Raw genomic sequence first — 21,964 nt, 5'->3', positions numbered from 1 at the left:
TATTTTGTTGAAAATGGACCAATCCAATTTGAGACTCAAAATAAAAACGGGTTTTCTAAGAAGTTTCCCCACACCTGGATCTCTAATTTATCGCTTTTTATTTATGAACCTCCTTTTTTCTTGACATTTTTTTACAGCATTCCTATTAGCCATTCCTTTCTGTGCAGGTTCTTGTGCACTCTTTTACACTGTATATATTTCTATTTACAATTGTATAATTCTTTGTGTTTATATCGCATGTTATTTATTACACTTACTGGTGCCTATTTTTTACTTTCCCTTTTGTTGCAAATTTCCCCATTGCAGGACTAATATAGGATTATCTTAACAATGCCTTTATAATAGTGTCATACCAGGAAATGTATGGGCCCCATTGAAAATCTGTGCTGCAATGTGACAGGCCTGAATCCCCAGGTTACACAGGAACCGTGATCAAGCACCATCCATACGTGTGCCTGTTCTCATGAGTGATTCTGTGCATTTTCCTGCAAATAAACGTGTTCTAACTCAAGCCGGTGATTAGTTAGCGCCTGCTCCCAGAATAGAGAAATCCTCTGAAAGTGACAGGTCACACAAAGAAGACACCGCGCTGCCGAATTAATAGCGAGTCTCTTCTGGGGTGAGGAGAAAAGACAAGGAAGGCCCCCTCTATTCAAGTAATTGCTCACAGTTAATCATTGGTGACTGCGTGTCATGAGACTGGGCAAATTTTGCTTTGGGGGGGAAATTAGAATGTGATTGTACAACAGCGGTCGCCACAAAAGTCAGTCGCCAAATTAAAGATAAGAGAAAGTAGTATGGGGATCTTATTGCACTGGATTCATTAGATCTAATAGATTGACACAGAAAGCAATACACATGGGAGGGCAATTTCAAGAGCCTTCGTTACAGGGGAATACTGCTTAATTTCTGAATTCCCACATCATTGGCGGCTGCCATTTATCCCCCCCCCCCCTTTTGCTCTTTAATTGATATTAGAACATTATCTCCCGATGGACAAAGTTTAACTGCAGATGTTGAGTTTCCTTCTGGGGAAACGATTACGAAGTGGAGGTTGCACAGAAGTCGCGTGTCGACGAGGAGATGGAGAGAAGCTGGAGCGCTGTAAGGGCAATGTAATGCATTCAATTACACAGTTTAGGAATGAGCGCGCATCTGACGTAAATGTGAGAGTTGGAGATAATTGTGCGAGTTCCATTCTCTCATCCTTGTCCATCACGTGTAACGAGCCGGTGAACAGTGAATAAATCAAGACTTACAGCTGCCACAGCACGTCTCTGGGAGAGCAAATATCTGTGATACGGAGATGATCTTACTGTCTCACTTTGACTCAAAGAGGTTACGTGCTTTACAGTGAAGTTTATATAGAATATATACTGTATATATATAGGTTGTATAGAACTATCCGTGTTTCTGATGCAACCGTGCAGAGCTGTATGTTAGTTCATCAGTTACAGTGGCACTGACACCATTTGAAATGTGGCATTAAAAATGAAAAAGCGCTGTATGTGTTCAGAGTTCTGCTCTAACAACCATCCTTGTTATTACTAACAGTTTAGGTTAGAGTCTCATCCAAGTCTGAAAAAACATCCAAGCCACAGAAAACGCTCCAGTTGTTTTCAGGGGCTTTGTGTGGACGTCTTGTCGACTAATCAACGCCAATCACGGAAAATTGTCCAAGAAGCACAAATTACAAATTAGATTCTTCCTCATTTAGCATACTTGAGAGTTTCAAGCAGCTTTTCATGTTTTGTTGATTGGCTTACTTGATTGTGCCTCCTCCCAAAATAAGATGAATGGATATTGTACGACCATATATCCATGGGAACAGCCTAAAAACTGTCCTGCAGCCTAACCCACTTCACCAACAGTGGCTCTCTGTGCACCTGGGAAGTTGCAGGACGTATCTACTTCTTCACACTGTCTCATCAGTAGAGAGTGTTCAGGATTAATGAGCCGGTATCACACAGCATCCCCTCGTTTTCAATTTATGTAAATCTCTGTATTGTGTCTGGTCTGATGCAGTCTCTTAGTTACCCTCACCAAGGAGGTTGTTTTCTTCAGCATTATGCAAAAATTACTGAACCGATATCCATTAAGTTTAATGGAGGGGTGGGGCATGAACCATACATTTATTGAATTTTTTGGACTCTCTTAACAAGACAAATAGGTTTTAGCCGTGGTGGAGATATGTGCCCATTCTAGTTACAGATTGTTTCTAGTGTCAGTGAGAAAACACATGCACAAGCCTTCAGACCAAAAAACTCCCGTGTTAAAGGCCTGACAATAGCAGTTCTGAACACAAGGCCAATAATATGAATGAAAAGCTTTTATTTATATAAAGTTAATGATATGACTGAAACAGGCTGGAGTAATGGGAAGCAACTGGAGGGTAATAAAGGATGTGTCTAACAGCTGGACAGGAGTCATGCTAGTGTTATTCTTTATTCATCCCCGAGCACGCAAGGATGCGCTGGGGTCTGAGTTCCAAAAACATCACAGGATGTAAATGCAGCTTGATGCATCCATGTACCGACCGATTTGTTGCGCACACTGAATTACAAAGACACCACATTATCTACACCAACCACACTCCAAGACTCCTACAAGGAAGAAGCATAATAAAGAACAGATTTCAATCTGTGGTGTCTGCTGTGTGTGTGACTGCAAAGTAGTTTAGGACGTAGCAGGCTATTTGTGGGGGGATGAGAAGGAATGCCACCAACTTTAGTCCATGACAAAACAAAATAACCTCATTAATAATAACCTGCCAATCCTGCGATCCTCTCTCAGCCAAGGGCAGCTTTGGCTGAGGGGTAGAGCGGTCATCCTCCAACCTGAAGGCCTGCAGTTCGATCCCCAGTCTAGAACAACAAAGTGCTGCTAATAAATGCACTGTATGAATGTGTGTGTGAATGGGTAGAATGTAAAACGGTACTGTAAAGTGCTTTGAGTGGTCATCAAGACTAGAACGGCGCTATATAAATACAAAACCATTTACCATCTCCCCATCCCCTATGAGAGAGACGGCAGCACATCATCATCGAGAATTTGTGTGAGCAGGTGCACATCCTGTCGCTAATGCCGCTAACTGAATCCCAGGATTCTCAGTTTATTCTTAGAAGTCGAAACTGCACGGCATTGAAAAGAACAGGAGGAAAGAACAGTTGCAACACTCTCTCATAAAAAACTACCTGACCGTCAGCAGCACCAGGAGAAAGCCTATCTGTGTCAGTGGCCCTTAAAACACCCATAACTATTGCTATCTTCAGCAGGCAGGCTTTTGAGACCATCCCCCTGGTAAAAACCATCAAATTGCCTTCTGAAGGATCAGATAAGGCCAAATACTCATCAATATAAGATAGTTGATCTGGTATTTTAATATTAATTGCAAGCATCATGAGTTTAAACACACTGAAGTTAGATAAAGGTCTATATTTGTTTAAAAGGGTAATCATACAGCAGTATCAAGTGGGTACTGTCATTCTTTTTGCTGTGACATATCACAACTTTACAATTAAACTTGACAGGGTCTTGTGTAAAACCCACTCGGTCTGGTAAACACATTTAATACATTTTATTAAAGGGAACAAGTAAACCATTTACAAGATGGTTGACTGAAATGGGCTCTCACTCTGTGCGTGCGTGTGCGTGTGGTTGTGCGTGTGTGTGTGTGTCAGTCACTGCGGAAAATATATTCACAGGTTGCATGTTCACGGTTCATAAATCTCCGATTGGACATTGATTTTATGTATATTTACTGTTTCTGTGCGCCATTTGATTCAGGGACACCCTTTGAGTGCCTGAACAATGCTGGCGTCCTTGCTCCAAACAAATGACTGTTGCTGGCAATGGAAACACTTAGCAACACTCACTGCAGCTCAGGAGGATGTAAATGGCTGCCTGCTGACTGGAGACTAGAGTGCACGGGCCTTCAGAGAAAAACACCTGCGAGCATGTTCCCCATACCACATGTAGGGTGCATACTATTAACACCACTTTCCTAGTATGGAGTCAAATAAGAGTTATTCATATTTGCAGCTTGGGAAACTTGCATATACAGTGGAATTCTCTCTCTCTCTCTCCCTCCCTCCCTCCCTCCCTCCCTCCCTCCCTCCCTCCGTCCCTCCCTCCCTCCCTCCCTCCCTCCCTCCCTCCCTCCCTCCCTCCCTCCCTCCCTCCCTCCAACTAACGCACACAGCCGCTCTCTCAACCTCCACAGAATGTGTACATTTACACACAAACACTCCCACATAGGCAGAACTTTGGTGTTTTTAGCTAATTGAAGTTGTGTTGAGTGAGTGTGTATTTCAGCACATTGCATCATTCGTCTTCCTGTCAGTTCGGGGGCACGATCCCGAGCCCTGCATATTCATGACTGTGTCAAATCGTGAAATACTGTATGTGTGTTCGTGCACGTGAGACAGAGTGAGTAATGATGTGTTCAAGTCACTGACACACAGAAAACGTCAATATAAAAGTGAAAAGTTCGAGAGTTCAAGCACTTATAAGAAAAAGAGAAAGAAAGAAAGATAGTGAGAAACTTTTATCAGTTATTAATCAAAACAGTAAATATTTACAACTACCCAATACGGCACAAGGGCTTCAGTCGGTTTAGACCAGGGTAGTCCAAACTACGGCCCGCGGGCCAACTGCGGCCCGCCATCCGTTTTTAATTGGCCCGCATCAATGTCATATAATATATGACAAAAATATAATGTGCTCAAATGGCACTTACTTAAAGCACTTTGTTTTGCTTTATGGGGCCAGGCTTTGTCGACAGGGGAGAGGCCGGTGTATGCTTCTGCGTTTTCAGAGACACGCAAGAAGGGGCATGCAAGAGCTTGCGTGCTTGCGTGTCCCTTCTTTCGTGCTTATGTGGGTTCACCAATTTTTGTAACTATACGACAAAGCTACGCAAGCCTCACGCAGCCCGTAAGGCTGTGATTGGTCCGCTAACTACATCCTTTCCAGAGTCATATTTCCGGTTTCATGCCCCATATTACCGGCGGGAAACCACGGAAGATTTTTAAGAACGGATATGGACCAAATAGAAGAGCACTTGGCAGAAGAGATCTGAAAGTATGACCACTTGTATAACCCGTCACTGACTAAATACAAGGACACACAGATGACCTGCAATTCCTGGAAGGAGATCTCGGCTGATGTCGGTTTGCAGGTCGACGAGTGTACGAAGCTGTGCAGAATGATCAGGGACAAATTTGTCCTCCAGAAAAAGTAATAAACAGTCGACAAAGACTGCCACACAGAAAGAAGGTGTCTCTAAGGTTGTCTTTGACAAAAAACGTTACTCCACCTAGTGGTCTGGCGGTGAATTGCTTTGCTGACTTGCTAGCTGTCCCTCAGAACGCCCCCCCGCCCTGAGCGACGCGACTGTCAACAGTCCAGGGGTGCGTGGCGGCGTGAGTGGCCCAGTCCTTGGTATTTTTTTCTGTATGTGGCCCTCGAGACAAAAAGTTTGGACACCCCTGGTTTAGACCTATAGTGCAGACTTAACATAAATCAGCAGCAGCATATCAAAGCAAATAATTGACTATATTATTCACTGAATACATGAAAAAATCAGATTGGGGCTAAATGTCTTAACAAATACATTTACAAGTCATTTCTGGTAAATGATGGTTTTATTTACCATGCCAGGCTTGCTGCCTGCTTAGTATCATTAATTGCATCATGCCTCTAATGAGGTTGATGATAAATCTCAGGTTAATGAGCCATAATGATTGTAAATTTATATAAATTGATATGTTACTGTCCTCTGCCAGCATCCTCTTAAACTCTTAGATGAGGCAACACCAGCTGAGATATAAAGCCATCTTACTTTAAATAAAGCTACAGAGATTATATGGTGAGTTCAAACACTTCAAAGTCGATTTAGTTTGACTACCTAGAAGTCTTTGATGGAGGATAATGTCAATATATTTGTGTTGCTGTGGAAAATAGATGATGATCACAATGCCGGTATAATAATAATAATAATATATTCACCTGCAACTGTCTATTACCATGTGGGAGAAGGTCACACACATTCTCTCTCTCTCTCTCTCTCTCTCTCTCTCTCTCTCTCTCTCTCTCTCTCTCTCTCTCTCTCTCTCTCTCTCTCTCTCTCTCATGCACACAACCATAAACTCAATTTGATTTGCATAAAATTAGCATTGAACTCTATAGGGTGTTTTGTGTGTGACTGAGACCCAGAAGGATCTCGGGTTAGCTGAACTCCCCACCGAGGGCGTGTTTATACATGATCACTCGTCCCCCTTGTGATAATCACTTTTCCTTTGAGAGTTTTGGGTGATAACTATAATGTGTCAGCGTGAGATGCTGACCTTGTGCCGCTCGCCTCACACATGCCTCATACTTCACTGGACAACTTGGCCTGTAAATATTTTTGGATTTACACAGTGACAGTTGGGGGGGTCCATCCATCGGGGAGTTGTGCCGCTGCATGCCTGAAGATGGACTGCATGGGGAAGACAAATTATCAACAAGGGAGTCTTGTGTGTGCAGTGTGTACCACAATCTCATTATCGCCCAAACTTGTCGGCCACAACAGGCCGTTTCTCACTTTTATGTATTTGTGGATGCAACAGAAGATTAAGTTCCAAGAGAAAGATGGAACAAATGAGACAAAGAAAAAGAGATAATACAGAAATCAGAAGAGACATTCTAAAGTTCTCTGTTGTAAACAAAAAAACATTTATTTTAATGTTCTAATGCTTTGCCGTGGTGGTTAATGTCCGGGCCCATCACTCTTGTTTCTTCATCATCAATCACAGTCACAGCAACAGGCACCACAGTCTCTCCACAGAAGAAATAGCAAAGCACGTTATAGCCATATTTGACCAATCTCTGAGCTGCTCCTAACCCTCTGCATGTAACACCACTGTATGATCTCCAGAGTTTATGATGTTATTACACTGAAGTCAGTGTGCACCGAGGGATCCAGCAAGGATAACTACAAGTATATTTAAGGTGGCCGTTACATACCATTAATTCCTAGGGGGTATATACAGTGTCCAGACTTAGAGTTGGGAATGACTGGAATTGTGAAATGGCAGTTGTATATTAGAGGGAATAATTAAGGTCAGACCAGAAAAGTCCAGAACTGCTTCTCATGATTAATGCACAAAAGCGGTTTGAAGGATTCATCTTTTCAGTATAAATGAATATCTTTGTTTAGCCCTTGTGTGGGTATTTCAGTTTAAACCCCCACATGTAGATTTGTTTTCTCATGCTCCCAGCTTGATTTTTGGAGTGCCGATGCTGGCTGGTTGACCCGCCATTTTGGTTCAGCCTGAAATTTATTTCCAATCATCAGATCAGCCGAGATAACACAAACTAACTTTCTCGATTGTTGCCATCACCTGGCACCACCACCAGGTCCAGATTTTGCAGTACATGGATTCAATAGCTGCAAAATTAATGACATTCACTCCATTTCCTTTGTTTTACTTTTAACTTAAGTGCAAATTAACAAATGTTAGCATGCTAACATGTCAAACGAAGGTAGTGAACAAAACAAAGAATATGAACAAGGGCAGTCTCACTGTCAGCTTGGTTTAATAACTGGAGGTGACTTGATTATAATATCTAACAAACTGCAGCTCTTTGCGTTTTTATAGTTTTTTATTAATGCGATAAGGTCCATATATGTTTGTAACCCATTCACTGTTTCTTCAGGTCACCCTTTTTAGGCTACCACAAGGAGGTGCCAGAGTTAGACATTTTTTAACACAAAAAAGTGCTTAATTTGTTGTTGTATTTACATTTTTTTAATTAGAGCTATGGTCTCTCTATCAACATGGCTGTATTAATGAAAGTTGACTGGTGAGTTGGCTAAAATGCCATTTTGGCCAAGACGGAAATATCTTGATAACTATCAGAGGAACTGCCATAAAATTTGGTTAGGATATTGAAAGAACTGTGAAATTAAAATAAACATCTACCAGATACATTTGCAACATCGATTGAAGATGATGCCAAAATTTGGCTAATTAAGATTCCATTATTTTGGCCTATTTTTTAAAGTATTATCATGACCAAACCACCTACGTGCCTGAGCATAGCCTCACAGACCCAATGCTATGGCTATTGGCTTTAAGTCTTCTATTATTTATCCTGTGAGAATTTTACCTTTAAGAAACATTGGGTCTTTCAAAGTTTAGTGATTTCTAGAATATTAATCCATCAAAGTTCCTTCTACAATAGAGGCTTCTCATGACACAGCACAATGCATTTCTCAGAATCTTAACTCAACTGTTCATCACAGGAGTTCCTGTTCTGGGTCAATGTTAAATTCACTGTAAGGGGTAACTGATATTCAGACATTCAACACTTGAAGAAATTTAGTTATTTCACTGTAATCGTCATCGTTCAGAAATCCTTTTAATAAGCGGTGAGAGTAGCGCTTGACAACAAAGGCAAGTGTTTCCCTGCTGTGCGTTCTACGTACATTTCCCCTAAAAGGACAAAACAGTGGAAATTACAAAGGAACAAGTTCACAAAGGGAGCCTGTGAGGCCTGTAAGTTCTTTATATTGCGGCAGGAGTGAGCTCTATAAAAATACCCCCTCAGTGGGAAATCGCCCGAAGGAACAATTGTACAATGTTTGTTGGAGAAAACCAAATGAAAAATTTAGTCAATAAGTAGCACTCAGATCATTAAAACATGTCAATGACACCATCGTACAATGGTCTACAATATGCAGGACCTTTTCATGTGTTTCTTTCAATATCAATATTGTCATATTAACAATAGATCAAATGACTGTGTGATGTGGAATGGATTGCTATTAGTGAGTAAACTCAATGTTTTTGTTATAATTAGTATTACTATTATTATAAGTAGAAGAAATGATTAAGAAATAATTATAAATACATTCTACACTACTGTCCACCTGGCACGAGATATAAGGTAGGTACCATTATTCGGCACTTTGGTACTCTTATTTGATATTGCTTACTGCTCACTTGCAAGCTTTACTACGAAATCAGGGAGACTTTGATCCAGTCCGCGACATTAAAGATTATGTCTCTAAACCCCTCATGCCAAAGGATCATTAGTCCAGATAATCGGCAACGCCCCTGCCATTGTCGGCAGTCCTGAATCAAACACCAAACCGGCCTCTCGTGAGGGGCCAGAATTAGTATGGACAGCAATGTACTTTAAAAAAAGAAACATTTATCTTTTATGGACTTTGTTGGCAGTTCCAAAAACACATCAATTGAAACCAATAGAAAATACTTACCACCATGAGCCTGTTGGTTAATTTTTAATGCAGTCAGTATATTGATGATTGCCCCAACAATCCTGTATTGATTTAACCTTTCGCATCTGACTTTTTACAGTTGAGTCAACCTCTTGGTAAGGGACTGTTAGCCATGGTTCCATTACCTGTGTTGTAACAGTGCAGTCGCCATGGGAACTGGCTACATGAATATATATATATATATATATATATATATATATATATATATATATATATATTTATATACAGCAAATTCATAAGAGTTACATTTTCCATGTTGGTCAAATTCAAGCAAAAGGAACAGCTGCTGTTCCATTATACTCTGGGTGAAGTCAAAACTCTTATATTTTACTCTCAGTTGGCAAACAGTCGGTGTTAAAACGGAGTGTCTCTAAATCAAATCTCGAAGTGTAAATGTATTAACTCTTTACTTTCCACTGTAAACTCTGAACCAGTCTGTGACAGCTCAGGACTGAATTTCAGTAAATTAATCCCGCCCCCATCATTGAACACACAGACACACAGAGAGAAGCAGAGACAGAGAGCATCCGTGACTTGTGAAAATTGCTTTGGACTGTGGATTTAACTTCATGCAACCAAATTTCTGTTAACATATTTGCACGAGTGTTACCTGATTTTGGATATATATATATATATATATATCTTATTGTAATATGTTTTAAACATGTTTTAAAATGTCATTCATTCAGGTTAAAGAATGAAGGACAGAGAAAGATGAATGGGAGAGGAACAGGAAAAGGGGAAGGAGAGGATGGAGAGAAACAGACAGGGGCCTTGGGATCCCCCGACACCACTTTCTCATTATTGCACTGGAAAAGGAACAAGGTAGGGGAAGACAAATAAAAGAAAAATCTGCAAGGGCGGAGCAGAGTGAGAAAGTGAGCAAAGGACAAATGGAGGGATACAGAATAGACAAATGAAGAAATTAAAGAAAGTGTGAGCAAATGCTGGGGAGAAGGTAAAATAGGGGGCGTGGGGGGGGGTGGAGCAGACAGATGGGTGGGATGATGTCGAGGAACAATGTGTCATAACTTGACAGCGAGCCTGCATCACAAAATGAATGAATATGTGCACGTGAGAGACAGGAAGGAGAGTAAGCCAGTGACAAAGTACAAATAAAGCAAAGAATGACAAATGACAGAAGAAATATGACAAATAAAGAAGTGGAAAAGGAGGAACTCCCATCCCCCATTCGTGTTACATTTGGTTTGATGGTTAGCAGAGGAGAGACATCTGTATCTGTCCAAAATGAAAAGAAATGTATATCTTTAGAAAAACAGCAACCATTAAATATAATATCAAACGTATCAGTGACGTAGGATGGTCTAAGTGTTGTTCCAAAGGCTTTTCAAATCACTCAAGGCTAAAAAGCTGTTGGGTGAGGAATGGAACATAACACGTTTCATGTCTCTATTGAAAAGAAAAAATGAACTCTCACAATAAATCCTTTTAAAACATGAGGCAAAGGACAAATACTTGAGAAGTGATAGACAGAAAGAGGGATGGAGGAGGGATTTCAAAGATAAGGCGATGAAAACACGTGGGAGAACAGGCACCTGCATGGCGCTGCTGCCTGTCACTCCTCCGTCAGTGCCCTCGGGTTCTGCTGTAGGGTCGTTACCTGGGAGCTTCCCATGTCAGTTGTTTTATATAATGAGTCCAATTAGGTCAATTTGGGAGAATTTTCCAACAAAGCTTCTGCGGCAGACTTCTACCAGGTTGGTATCTGACTTCTGACCTGCCTCTGTGCATGCTATATCGTCTTCCTCTTGAAGACTGCCTCCATACCCTCCTCCAGCGGGAGCATAATATCAACTATGATCACTGTCCTGACAATGTTTGGTTGTAGGAAAGTTGTGGCGATCTCACATTGGAAATGTAGCTGTTAGTCCAATCTCATGTTCTTCTTGCACACAAGTGTCAGGACGGGCGGCTCCTTCTGGTTGATGTATTGTGCGACTGCTCGTGCTTGCCGTTTTGATGTTGATCATCACAGAGGCGCAAAGGATTTTCTGAAGCTTCCAAAAGATGTATGTTATTAGGATTTCGGGGTTGTCGTGAGTCGACCTAATGTGGAGGCTCAGTTTTGTCTTGTGGGATCTTCAGCTTGTCAGCCTGTTATGCTTCCCAGTGTGTCCGCCTGCCTTGTTGATGTTGGCTTACAGCTCTGATCTTGTATGGCTCATTCTCTGTTCATGTCCAGCATCCCCCCCCAAGGGTACTGGTCCCCAACTGAGCCCAGCCCTGCATGGTTGCAATAAATTGTTTTGTTGGTGCTTCAACCTGCTGATAACCTGGTTGAAAATTGAAGTAAGTAAATTCCTCACCTTAGGATTAGTGGTTTCAGTAAACATTTCATGGTTCGCTTATTTCTTACTTATTACTAAACTACTTGAATGACATTTTACAGTGCTTTTTCAGGTCACTTTCTTTACAAACTGAGAGAGAGGCTTATACTGGACAATGAGGGTCAGAAAGCTTCAAGGGACCTTATTGTGTAAATATAAACGTTACTCTGGACTGAAACTACATCGTGAAACTCGGCCCTGAAACTCTGGATGTTACACCTTTAGCTGAGTTTACCGGAGAAATCGGCAATCTGCAGAATAAGACAGATGATAGGTCGCATGTCACTCAAAGTGCAGTCAGCCAATCAGAGGTGGGGCTCATAAATAATTAAAGAGGCAGGCGAAAAAACCTGTTCATTCTGGAGGGCAAGAGCGAGGCAGAAGAGAGGACATGGAAATACACATTGCAGCAGTTTTTCCGACTTTAAACCACGGATATATCATCTTATGGGAACAATTTTTTTAAAATAAAATTCCAGAAATGTGTTAAATAATGGCCCTTTAAAGTCTACCCATTTCTAACCGTGTCATGTTAAGATGCTTGTTATTAAAACTGTTAAAAATACTTTTTACATTGGTACTAGAGAAATCATATGTTTACAAATAATAAAGTTGGTAGCTATGATGTTTTACAGTTGTTGTATTATCAGTACACACACCAAGACACAATGTTAAATGCAGTTACCAATTTCAAAGCACCCATATTGAGCTTTTTGAAGTTTTCCCTTTTCTTTGGTGTATTATTCTGTGTGCACAAAGACTCTCTAGAAGACTCTACTTTTGTAACGCCTTGTTTACATTCCTGTGTCTATATCAGGAGGTAACATATAACATACTCCACGCTCGAAGCAGTCGACCAATCAGAGCAGACTGGGCTGAAACACAGTATCTAAGAAGGGTGAAGTGAGGACTGCAGCAGTGAACAGTATGAGACAAATAATGTTTATTCAAAACATGCAGCTTGTAAAACTATTATAGGTATGAGTCTAATAGTAGCCCAAACTATGAGCATTTAATATTATGGCTGATTGGTGTAATTCTCCCAAACAGGTGATAAAACCAATATACAAATACACCTGCTTGGGGAATTATTATCTCATGCTAAAGGCAGTTTAAAGTAGATCTGGGCTCTTTCCAGTCCCTGAGATGTTTTTCTTCTAATAAAACAGGGCAAGGATATAAAAAAGGTGTATTTGTTTCTTTCACAAACACACAGACTTATCCTTAGTAAAATTACCTTGTTAACTTTCTTCCTTCGATACACATTTCAGCTTGAGACTTCCTTCTGTTCCTGTGCTATTAGCCTGGATCTGGCTGCTGGTGAGTCTCAGTCGCCGAGGCGCCCTCTGTCACCTTTTTACTCCCCCCACTGATCTTTTATTTTCCTTTCCATCCTCTCCTCCTTGGCCACTTGTGGAAGACTGTGTTCTAACGCTTTAGCGCAGACTCCAGGGGGCAGGTAAGAACAATGCCAATGTCATTAGCGTTGTTTGTCTGCTCTTATGGAATATTAAAATGACTTAGCTAAGATGAACCGTATGCACTAAATATCATTAGCTCAATTTGTCACGACAGCAGAGCAAACAGTGTGAGTCATGTGTACCTTTGGTAACGTGCCCCGCATGGATTGCAAAGACATTCATTTCTCCCTTGTATCAAACTCAACCTTACAACTAAAGAAACAATTGGACTTTTATTGGATTCCAGCAGCTCCCCAGTAGCAACAGAGCTCTTTTAGTCCCTCTCGTTCTGAATGAGGTTTTGGCTTCTTGGTTATCCGCTCATTTTCCACGAAACATAGCTGCATAACACTCCTGTGAGTTGCCTTTTATATCACTCTGACATTCACATCTATTATATACTGTTGCCATGACACTGGTCAGCGACACATGTAGCAGTGAGTGTCTTACAATCATGACATAACATACATATACAGCCAGTAGAGACCATGTTGCTGAGGACATGTTAGTCTACTGTTTTATAATTATTCCTGTAAATGCAGAAAATAGAATCTCTATATTGAGAATTAACTGGTATATTTTAGTTGCTTTTTGGTAGGTTATTTCTAAATTGAAAGTTAAATGTCTTGTGGGCCGTTTCGCTATCTCTGTCTCGGGCCAGAGATTCTTTCCTCTTCCTCTAATGCAAGTTTGTTTTTAATAGGGCCAGCTTCTCTCTGCTGTTGATGCAAAAAGCCACTTTGTAGCCCTGCAGCCACCGAGAGTAGCTTTCTAAATGTATTCACTTTCAAGGAAATATTAGTCACGTTCATTTATTTTTATATTTTGATCAGAGCGAGTTCACGTTTAATTTGATTTGATTGCCTAATTGCTGCTGAGCTGGATAGTTCCACCCCTTGAGGTCTAACTCAACCAATTAGATCATTTGTGCATCCAAACAAGCGCTGCCTCCAAGAAATATTTGCTTTAGTAAACACCAATCTGCCTCTTGCTAGTGCGTATGTTTCTGTGTAAGATCTCCCCAGCATCCCTCTCTCACTGTGGCCTGCCCCTCTCTCTCTCTCGCTCCGTATTCTTCTCTATGCTTTACCCTGTATATTTAACACAGACGAATAGGCAGCTTGCTGGAGGACACACACATACACACACAGTCTAAAGTAGATACAGCTCTCGACAGAAAAGTAGAGGATGACTAAAGCAGATGAGAGAAGGAAGACAGAGATAAGACAGGGGAAAGAAGACTAAGGAAGAGTGAGATAGTGTGGATGGAGGAGAAAAGGAGAAGAGAGAGAGGGATGGAGAGCCTCCAAAGTGGCTCTTAAACTGCTTCAAATTGCTCATTAGTGTAGTCAGGGGGAAAAGCATTGCACAAGCCTGCTCCATTAGGGGAAATGGTGACTCTCTCTCTCCTTTTCTCCCTCTTTCTGTCACTTCCTCTCTCATCATTTCTTCTCCACTCCCTCTCGTGCCTCTTCTAAGACCTATCCATCTTTTTTGTGACGAAGAAGAAGAAGCCTACGCCCCACCACTCACTGTAAATCTCATTAGCTCCACTGCCATGTGTGTAAAAGCCTTATTGGCATTGGGATTCAGTCGTGTTGCCACAGATACCTTTCATACATTTTGACTTTCATATGACAGCCCGAGCAAGTCTCAAATCTCTTGGCTGGAGTTTGTCTGAGACTGGTAAATACTGTATTGTAAACCGAATTAAAGTCAAAGCAGGTTTAGACTTACATGCAAGATTTAATGGAGCAGAACAAATCCAAAACAGTCTCACACTGTATAAGAGTTGAGGTTGAACTTTGTGAAGCCCTAATCACGCTGGAAAGTTCATCTGAACTAGAGAGTCCAAAACAGGTGGTGATACGGCTTAGTGGCTGCTCGCAAGGCTCGTTTTTGAACTATGAAGCTAGGGTGAGCAAACCACTAACATGCTACCTACCCAAAAACTTGACATTCACAACTAGCCACCGACTACCACACTCAGTTACCAGTTAGCCTGGCTGCTGAATAAGCCACTGATTATAACTGTGAAGATTTGTGTTCAGCCATGAATTTTATATTTTCCACTCCCTATCCCTCAGACGGTAAATAAAGGATTTGAAAGGATCCAGTGGTGTAAATAAAGTCGCATAGTTTTAACGAGCCAGTCATCTTTACAATGCTGCTCAACATTTTTGAATCTCTATAATTTGCTCTTCCTTTCTCTCTGTCTTCCTAAGGACTGACCACCCCTCCCCTCTTCTTTCCCCTTCTCCTTTCTACATCTGTTCTTCCTTGTTTAGAAAAGCCAAACCAGGCAAATCCATTTCTGCCATATGATTGTGTTGGACCTGTTCTAAACTAAGCTGCCACATTTGAGATCAGATTGGGCATCAGGAAGAATCAATAGTACCAATTACCTTCAAAAACTGCTTCCTTCCTTTAAACACGTCTTATTGGTTTCAATTGTCATTGTCTAATTAATAATGACTCTAAAGAACACTAAGGCACAATGCTTTAAACCTTTCTGTGGCCTGATAATTGAAATACACAACCTTGGTATTACATTTCCAGACATATTCTTTCTTGTAATAGAAAAAAACGATACGCCAACACCATAAATACAGAGAGTGAGAACAGAGGTCTGCACTTTTATTTAACGCTAGCTGTGAGGCCAGGGGAAGCTCTCTGTTGCCCAGTGATACATGTACTAGGGGTATTGAATTGGTTGAGCCGATCCTCTGGTCTTGACATTAGCTCAGCCCGTGAAGGTCCTTGTAAACGTGATGAATTGCTAAATGCTGCAGTGAACTGCAACTGTGTGCAGCCGCGTATAGCAGGAAACAGACATTTGATTCTGGACACGTGGAACGAGCACAAGTGACTGATTAGAGATGAAATGGGCAGCTATCGAAAAAATAACAGTTCTGATATGAACACACCAGTTGTGTCCATGAAGCGTGAGAGATCCTGCAGCGTAGTGTGACATGTATTTGTGGCTTAAATTTCCTAATGTGAACAAACACCTCATTTGAAACAAGGTTAAGGATCTGAATCAGTAGCTTCAACCATATCTACAGTTTTTTTTTCAATCAATAGGTAATAAAAGTTTAAAATCGTCCACTGTTCCTTTTCAAAGATTCTGTATTTATTGATAAATTCTAGACATTGACTTTTATGCAGTATAAACACTTGTAATCTTCCTGCAGGTGACTCCAGGATCATATTTTTGCCATGATGATGAACACACAAACAAATTGCATGTGCAGGCCATTGGCTTGATGCTTAAGGTTAATCGTTTAAAGTTATTAACCTAAAGTTAATAACGTTCACATTTGAGCTAGTGTATGTCATTCTCTTTTGAAAAGTCTGCAGGCTAATCGTTTAGTGTGTCAAGCCTTTTAGATTTATGGATCCTGTGATTCCTGTGTTCCTGGTGCGGTTTTTGAAGGTCAACCATAGCCATAACATATAAGGATAATTCTTTATTCAAAGAGAGTACTAATTGGTCAGCAGTGTTGGGGAGTAACGGAATACATGTAACGGCGTTACGTATTTAGAATACAAATTATGAGTAACTGTATTCCGTTACAGTTACAAATTAAATAGATGGTATTCAGAATACAGTTACATTGTTGAAATCAGTGGATTACATGACGGTACTTCTCTGTTTCACGAGTTTAATCACTGTCTCGTAAATCCACCGGAGGCAAAGCCCCCAGGAAGCAGCTGGAGACCAGGGCTGCCGTAAGAGCGCCCGGCCCCCGGCGGCGTGAAGAAGCCTCACCGCTACCCGCTCGGGACCGTTACAGGCCCCGGGACCTTGGCTCTGAGAGAGTTCCGTCGCTACCAGAAATCTACGGAGCTGCTGATCCGCAAGCTGCCCTTCCAGCGCCTGGTGAGAGAAGACCGACCTGCGCTCCCAGAGCTCCGCTGTCATGGCTCTGCAGGAGGCCAGCGAGGCATGCCGGGTTCACACCGGACGCTGAAGCGACGCTAAAATAATATCACCCGTTGACCCAGTAGTATAAAAGCATATGGTCACTTGTTGCTCCAACATTAACTGCAACAGCGTCCCAATTTAATGTCATCCATCTTCAAGAACTTCTCCGCTGTTTGCTCCATTCAATGTCGGGTGTCGAGGGTAAATTACGTATTCTCCGCCCCCCCCCCCACTCTTTATTTAAAACTCCAGGACAACAGAAGGGGAATACAAACTATGGGATGCATGCTTTATCATTTATATCATATAAAATATGTCATCAATATCGTTTAAAATCCTTTTTCAGTGTGTTTCCTCGAGCGATATGCTCGCGTCAAGCGCAAAAAATAGACCCGACGCCGAAACGATCGCTGCACGGCGCGAGGCAGCCTTGGCGCAGGGGGGGGTTCAGCCTCCGGTGGGACCGGCACAGAGGTGGGAGTGGATGGGAGCCGGACATCCAGCGGGCCCGCAGCATCGGTGGAGAGAGAGTTTAAACTGCTGCTGCTCCACTGACTATAACAACGCCGCAATCATACACTTAAAAAATGCAATACGAACCGGAAGTATTCCAAGTATTCAGAATACGTTACTCAGATTAGTTAATGTAATGGAATACGTTACAGAATACATTTTTGTGCATGTATTCTGTATTCTGTAACGGAATACGTTTTGAAAGTATCCTTCCCAACACTGTTGGTCAGTCCCAAACGTATGTATTTTGTAATTTGGATAACCTTCCTCCCCAATGAACATGGTAGCCAAATTGTAACTCGTCTGGTGACTGTTACATCACAAAACAGGAATAGCCTACAAAATCAGAGGTCTGGTGATTTGCGTGAAAAGAGTACTGTATATGCACTGTATCATATCATGTAGAGATATGACAGTTGCAATCATCTTGTGACAAATTTTCACACAATGTCCAAAAGGGCTGATACTGAGGTATGTTTCTGAGTTTATGTTTAATAACAAAGAATACAAATAAATAACTTGGTTATTTTTGTCCTTGGACTAATGTTATAAGTGTCTGATATCAGAAAGCTGATGTGTCTGTGCCTGCTAGAGATTGTATAGCATCATATGAAACAATGAAACAGTTTTTGATGTATCAGTTTCAAATGCCACATTAATGATTCCTCCCATTGGAATAATGATCTGAATATATCCTTCCCTCAACGATAACACACACAGAATGTATGTGCCTTATTTTCACAGCAAAAGAGCTCTCCCACACAATTGTTGAGCCAATTTTATGTAATATGTATATTATATTCAAATACAGGATATATAGTATATATTTAATATTTATATAGGTGGAACTCAAATAATACCAGAGTAATGCAATATTACTCTGGTATATCACCTTCAGTTCACAATAGTGTGGCAGAAAAAAAACACATTTTGTTCAGGGAAAATGTGAAAGATTAAAAAAGCTTGTATGTGACTTGAATACTAAAATTGAGTTTTCATAAGATGTTTTTTGTTTTTCAAATGATTCCAGCTGATTAAAAATAACAAGACTGCAGATTTCTTGCTGGATATATTAATGTAGACTGGAAAAAATAAACCAAGGCAGTCTGTCTTCCAGCCGGTTTATTTAAAACTGATCAGTTTGCTTTCATTTTCTTCCCTTTTTTGATGACATCTTGAATTTAGGTTTTGAGTGACCTGGAAATTTTGAAGATTAAAAGAGAAAGGAGGGTGAGCAGTGACTCACAGCCATCAAGGACCTCTCTGGAGTCTGAATTAATGTCTTCGGAGCATCAGTAACATTGTGTTACTATATCTTTATTAGACACTGCTGCCAACTCCCAGTGTGTCCGTCCTGGAAAGGACACAGCAAGTGACAAAAAGAGACAGACAAAGAGGAAGAGAGGAAGGAAGTGGGAGTGAGGAGGACACTCAACACCCAGAGGCAGACGGCGGGGAGAAAACAGAAACTGGACAAGAGAGGACAAAGCAAGAGGTAGAATTACAGTTTTTCTCAGTTGTTAACACACAAAAAGCGAAAATTCGATTCAGTGTGCTCACAGTATTTATATTTTGCAGGACTGAAAGAGAACCACACCGTGGAGGAAGAACACGCACTTTCACAGCCGAACAGGAGACTGAAATTGTAGATATGGTTCGTGAGAACAACTCTATCACACTCAGACAAATAAAAACAAAGATCCTGGCTGACCATGCTACATTTAGAAACGTCCATACCGTCAGATCCTCTACATTGGATCGTATTCTTCATAGGAATGCCATGCGGATGAAACATGTGTAACAGGTTGTTAGTACCAAACATTCAGCACTGACGCATGCATGTATTTTACCTGTAATCCAATATTGTTCCTTTTCTACAGTGTCTCACTGTAGCCCACTGTGTTGACCTCTCTGTGTCCATAGTGTAACTTGCATTCTAATGCTGTCTGTGTCAGTACTGTACTGTTCTCTGTGTGTACTGAAATAAAATGAGAGAGAGAGAGAGAGATCAGGCAAAGAGAATATTAAAGAGAGATCCAAGAGTCAGGCAGACACCAGTGAGGGACTCATTTATTAATGGGGTTGCCATGGAGAGCAGCACATAAGATGAATGTGTGGGTTGATTATGAAACAAATTAACTATAATTCACCCAGTTGACAGAACATCATGAACTGTGATCCACAGGGAGGGTTACTAGAAAATGAAATGTGGGCTGTGTACATCCATGGGCAACAGTTATATACACAGTAACATACTGTAACTGGTGTTTTGACAAAAACAGCACCAGGCCAGACATCTGAAAACACCATGTTAGTACAGTGGAGGAAGTAGCCCTCTGTGTTTATTTTCAGATTAGTGTCAGAGTGTAAATATGGCAGCTATGGCAGCCGCTATGGGATTAGGTTGTGTGAGCAGTTGTTTAATGACTTTTTCTAATTCTGGAAGAGCTTTGTCAAGCTTGAGAAAATAACTCTGATATTCACAGGGAGGAGCTAATGAAAGACACTTGTCGAGCAGGTTTAGTATCAACTACTATTTTTGAGCTTGTCCTTCCGGGGCATTGCTGTTGATGTCGGAGTCTTAAATTGTTGCGTTGCACGAAATCACTGGATGAGTTGGTAAACTAGGGAAAACATACAAGTCAAAAGTGCTAAAAGCCCCATTTACTCTCTATTGGTAAGGGACATGAAGGTCTTATCAGCCCATATATCAAGAAGTATATTCATGGAAAGGCTAGTAGTGTCCAATGTCCCCATGAGAACGTCATGAGATGAGTAGGATATGAAACCTCCAATGTAATCTCCATTATACTCTGGTAAAGTTTGGACATATGGCTTGATAGGAAGTCAACAAACTGACCGAGGAAACAAATGCAAAGCAGTCTGGGCGACTATGTATTAGCCTGCATATATAGGGTGCTAGGATTACAAATAAAATTAAACGGTTCAGCTTCGGTAAAACACTTTAGTTGACCATCTTCTAAACAAACCCTCATGTATTGTTGCAATGAACTATAGGCTCATACTTGAGTAATTAAAAGACAACTTCCTATTATATACACTATGATTGCAGCAGGACTGCTTTACATATAGTATTGAAGTTATCCTTCAAAATGTTTACCCTCATCATTGCTGCTAAAACCTTTTTCTTGATGATGTTTTCCTACACTTGTCATCTATTGCACTTCTGTCTGTCCTGGCAGAGGGATCCCTCACATGTGGCTCTCTGAGGTTTCTACGTATTTTTACCCTGTTAAAAGGGTTTTTAGTAGTTTTTCCTTACTCTTGCTGAGGGTTAAGGACATAGGATGTCACACCATGTAAAAGCTCTATGAGACATATTGTGATTTGTGAATATGAGCTATACAAATACAATTTGATTGCTTGATTGATTGATTATATAGGTCTACTTCCTGGACATGACTTTTTTACTTGACCCAACTTTCAGATGTCTGACAAGGCAGGTTTTGCACACATAGGCTTAGGTCTTGGGTAGCAAGTAAGCAGGCAAGAACAAACTCAGGATTCCAGAATACTAAACTTTGGAAGCTAAACCAAGGCTTACCTGAGAAACATGAAGAGGAAACACCAGGGAACAGAGCAGGAACAACTGCAAGAAGACTGGTGAGCACAGGCACTAAATACAACAGCAAGGCACGCCATAATGAGAGCTGATCGAATTCTATAAAATGAATAAAGAAATATGGTGTTTATTCATCCCCACAATCTCCTGTTCAACTATTCTATGAAAAGTACCAATGGTTGTGTTGGATGCAATAGTGGTGAAAAAGGTATTTCAGGTTTGAAAGTAGTGGTGGAAGCTTTTGATATAGTGTCCATGTTTTGGAAATGAAATACAGCATGCCTCAGTCTAAGCTGATTAAAACACTTTAACAGGTCCAACTTTGGTCTAAAGGCATTAAAATGTGTTCTTGTATTTGCTGGTTATATGTAGTTGTATTTCTTCACCTTTTTAGCTTGAAGCTAGTCTTGATATTTATTCAGCCTTTTTACAGACTGATCAATAACTGACAAATTGCCTCCAAACTTCTCTTTGATTCTCGTATTGTGTTTGGAATTTAGTTTTCAACTCACATGCTTCAGCAGATACTTGTTTGAAGATTAACAGCATGAGGTCCAGGCAATATTTATTAAAGATTTTGCCCTATCATTTAATAATGTTCTCATCTTATTTCCCAATAGTTGGAGCTTTTTTCATTTGAACCAGCCCCGAGGAGTCTTTTTATTTCTCCAATATAATGACACACTCCAGTGACACTGCAGAATGCGGTATTTTCCTGCCTCAGTGTGCCTCAACCCTTAACTCATCGTCACACATGTTGACCAAAGTGATTAGTAAGAAAAATTATACCAATTTGAGATGATAAATCACAGCGCAATTTCTTTACTGGCTACTGCTACTTCC

Source organism: Limanda limanda, chromosome 10 (genome assembly GCF_963576545.1).
Source record: "Limanda limanda chromosome 10, fLimLim1.1, whole genome shotgun sequence".
NCBI classification, from domain to species: domain Eukaryota; kingdom Metazoa; phylum Chordata; class Actinopteri; order Pleuronectiformes; family Pleuronectidae; genus Limanda; species Limanda limanda.
This window is presented reverse-complemented; position numbering follows the sequence as displayed.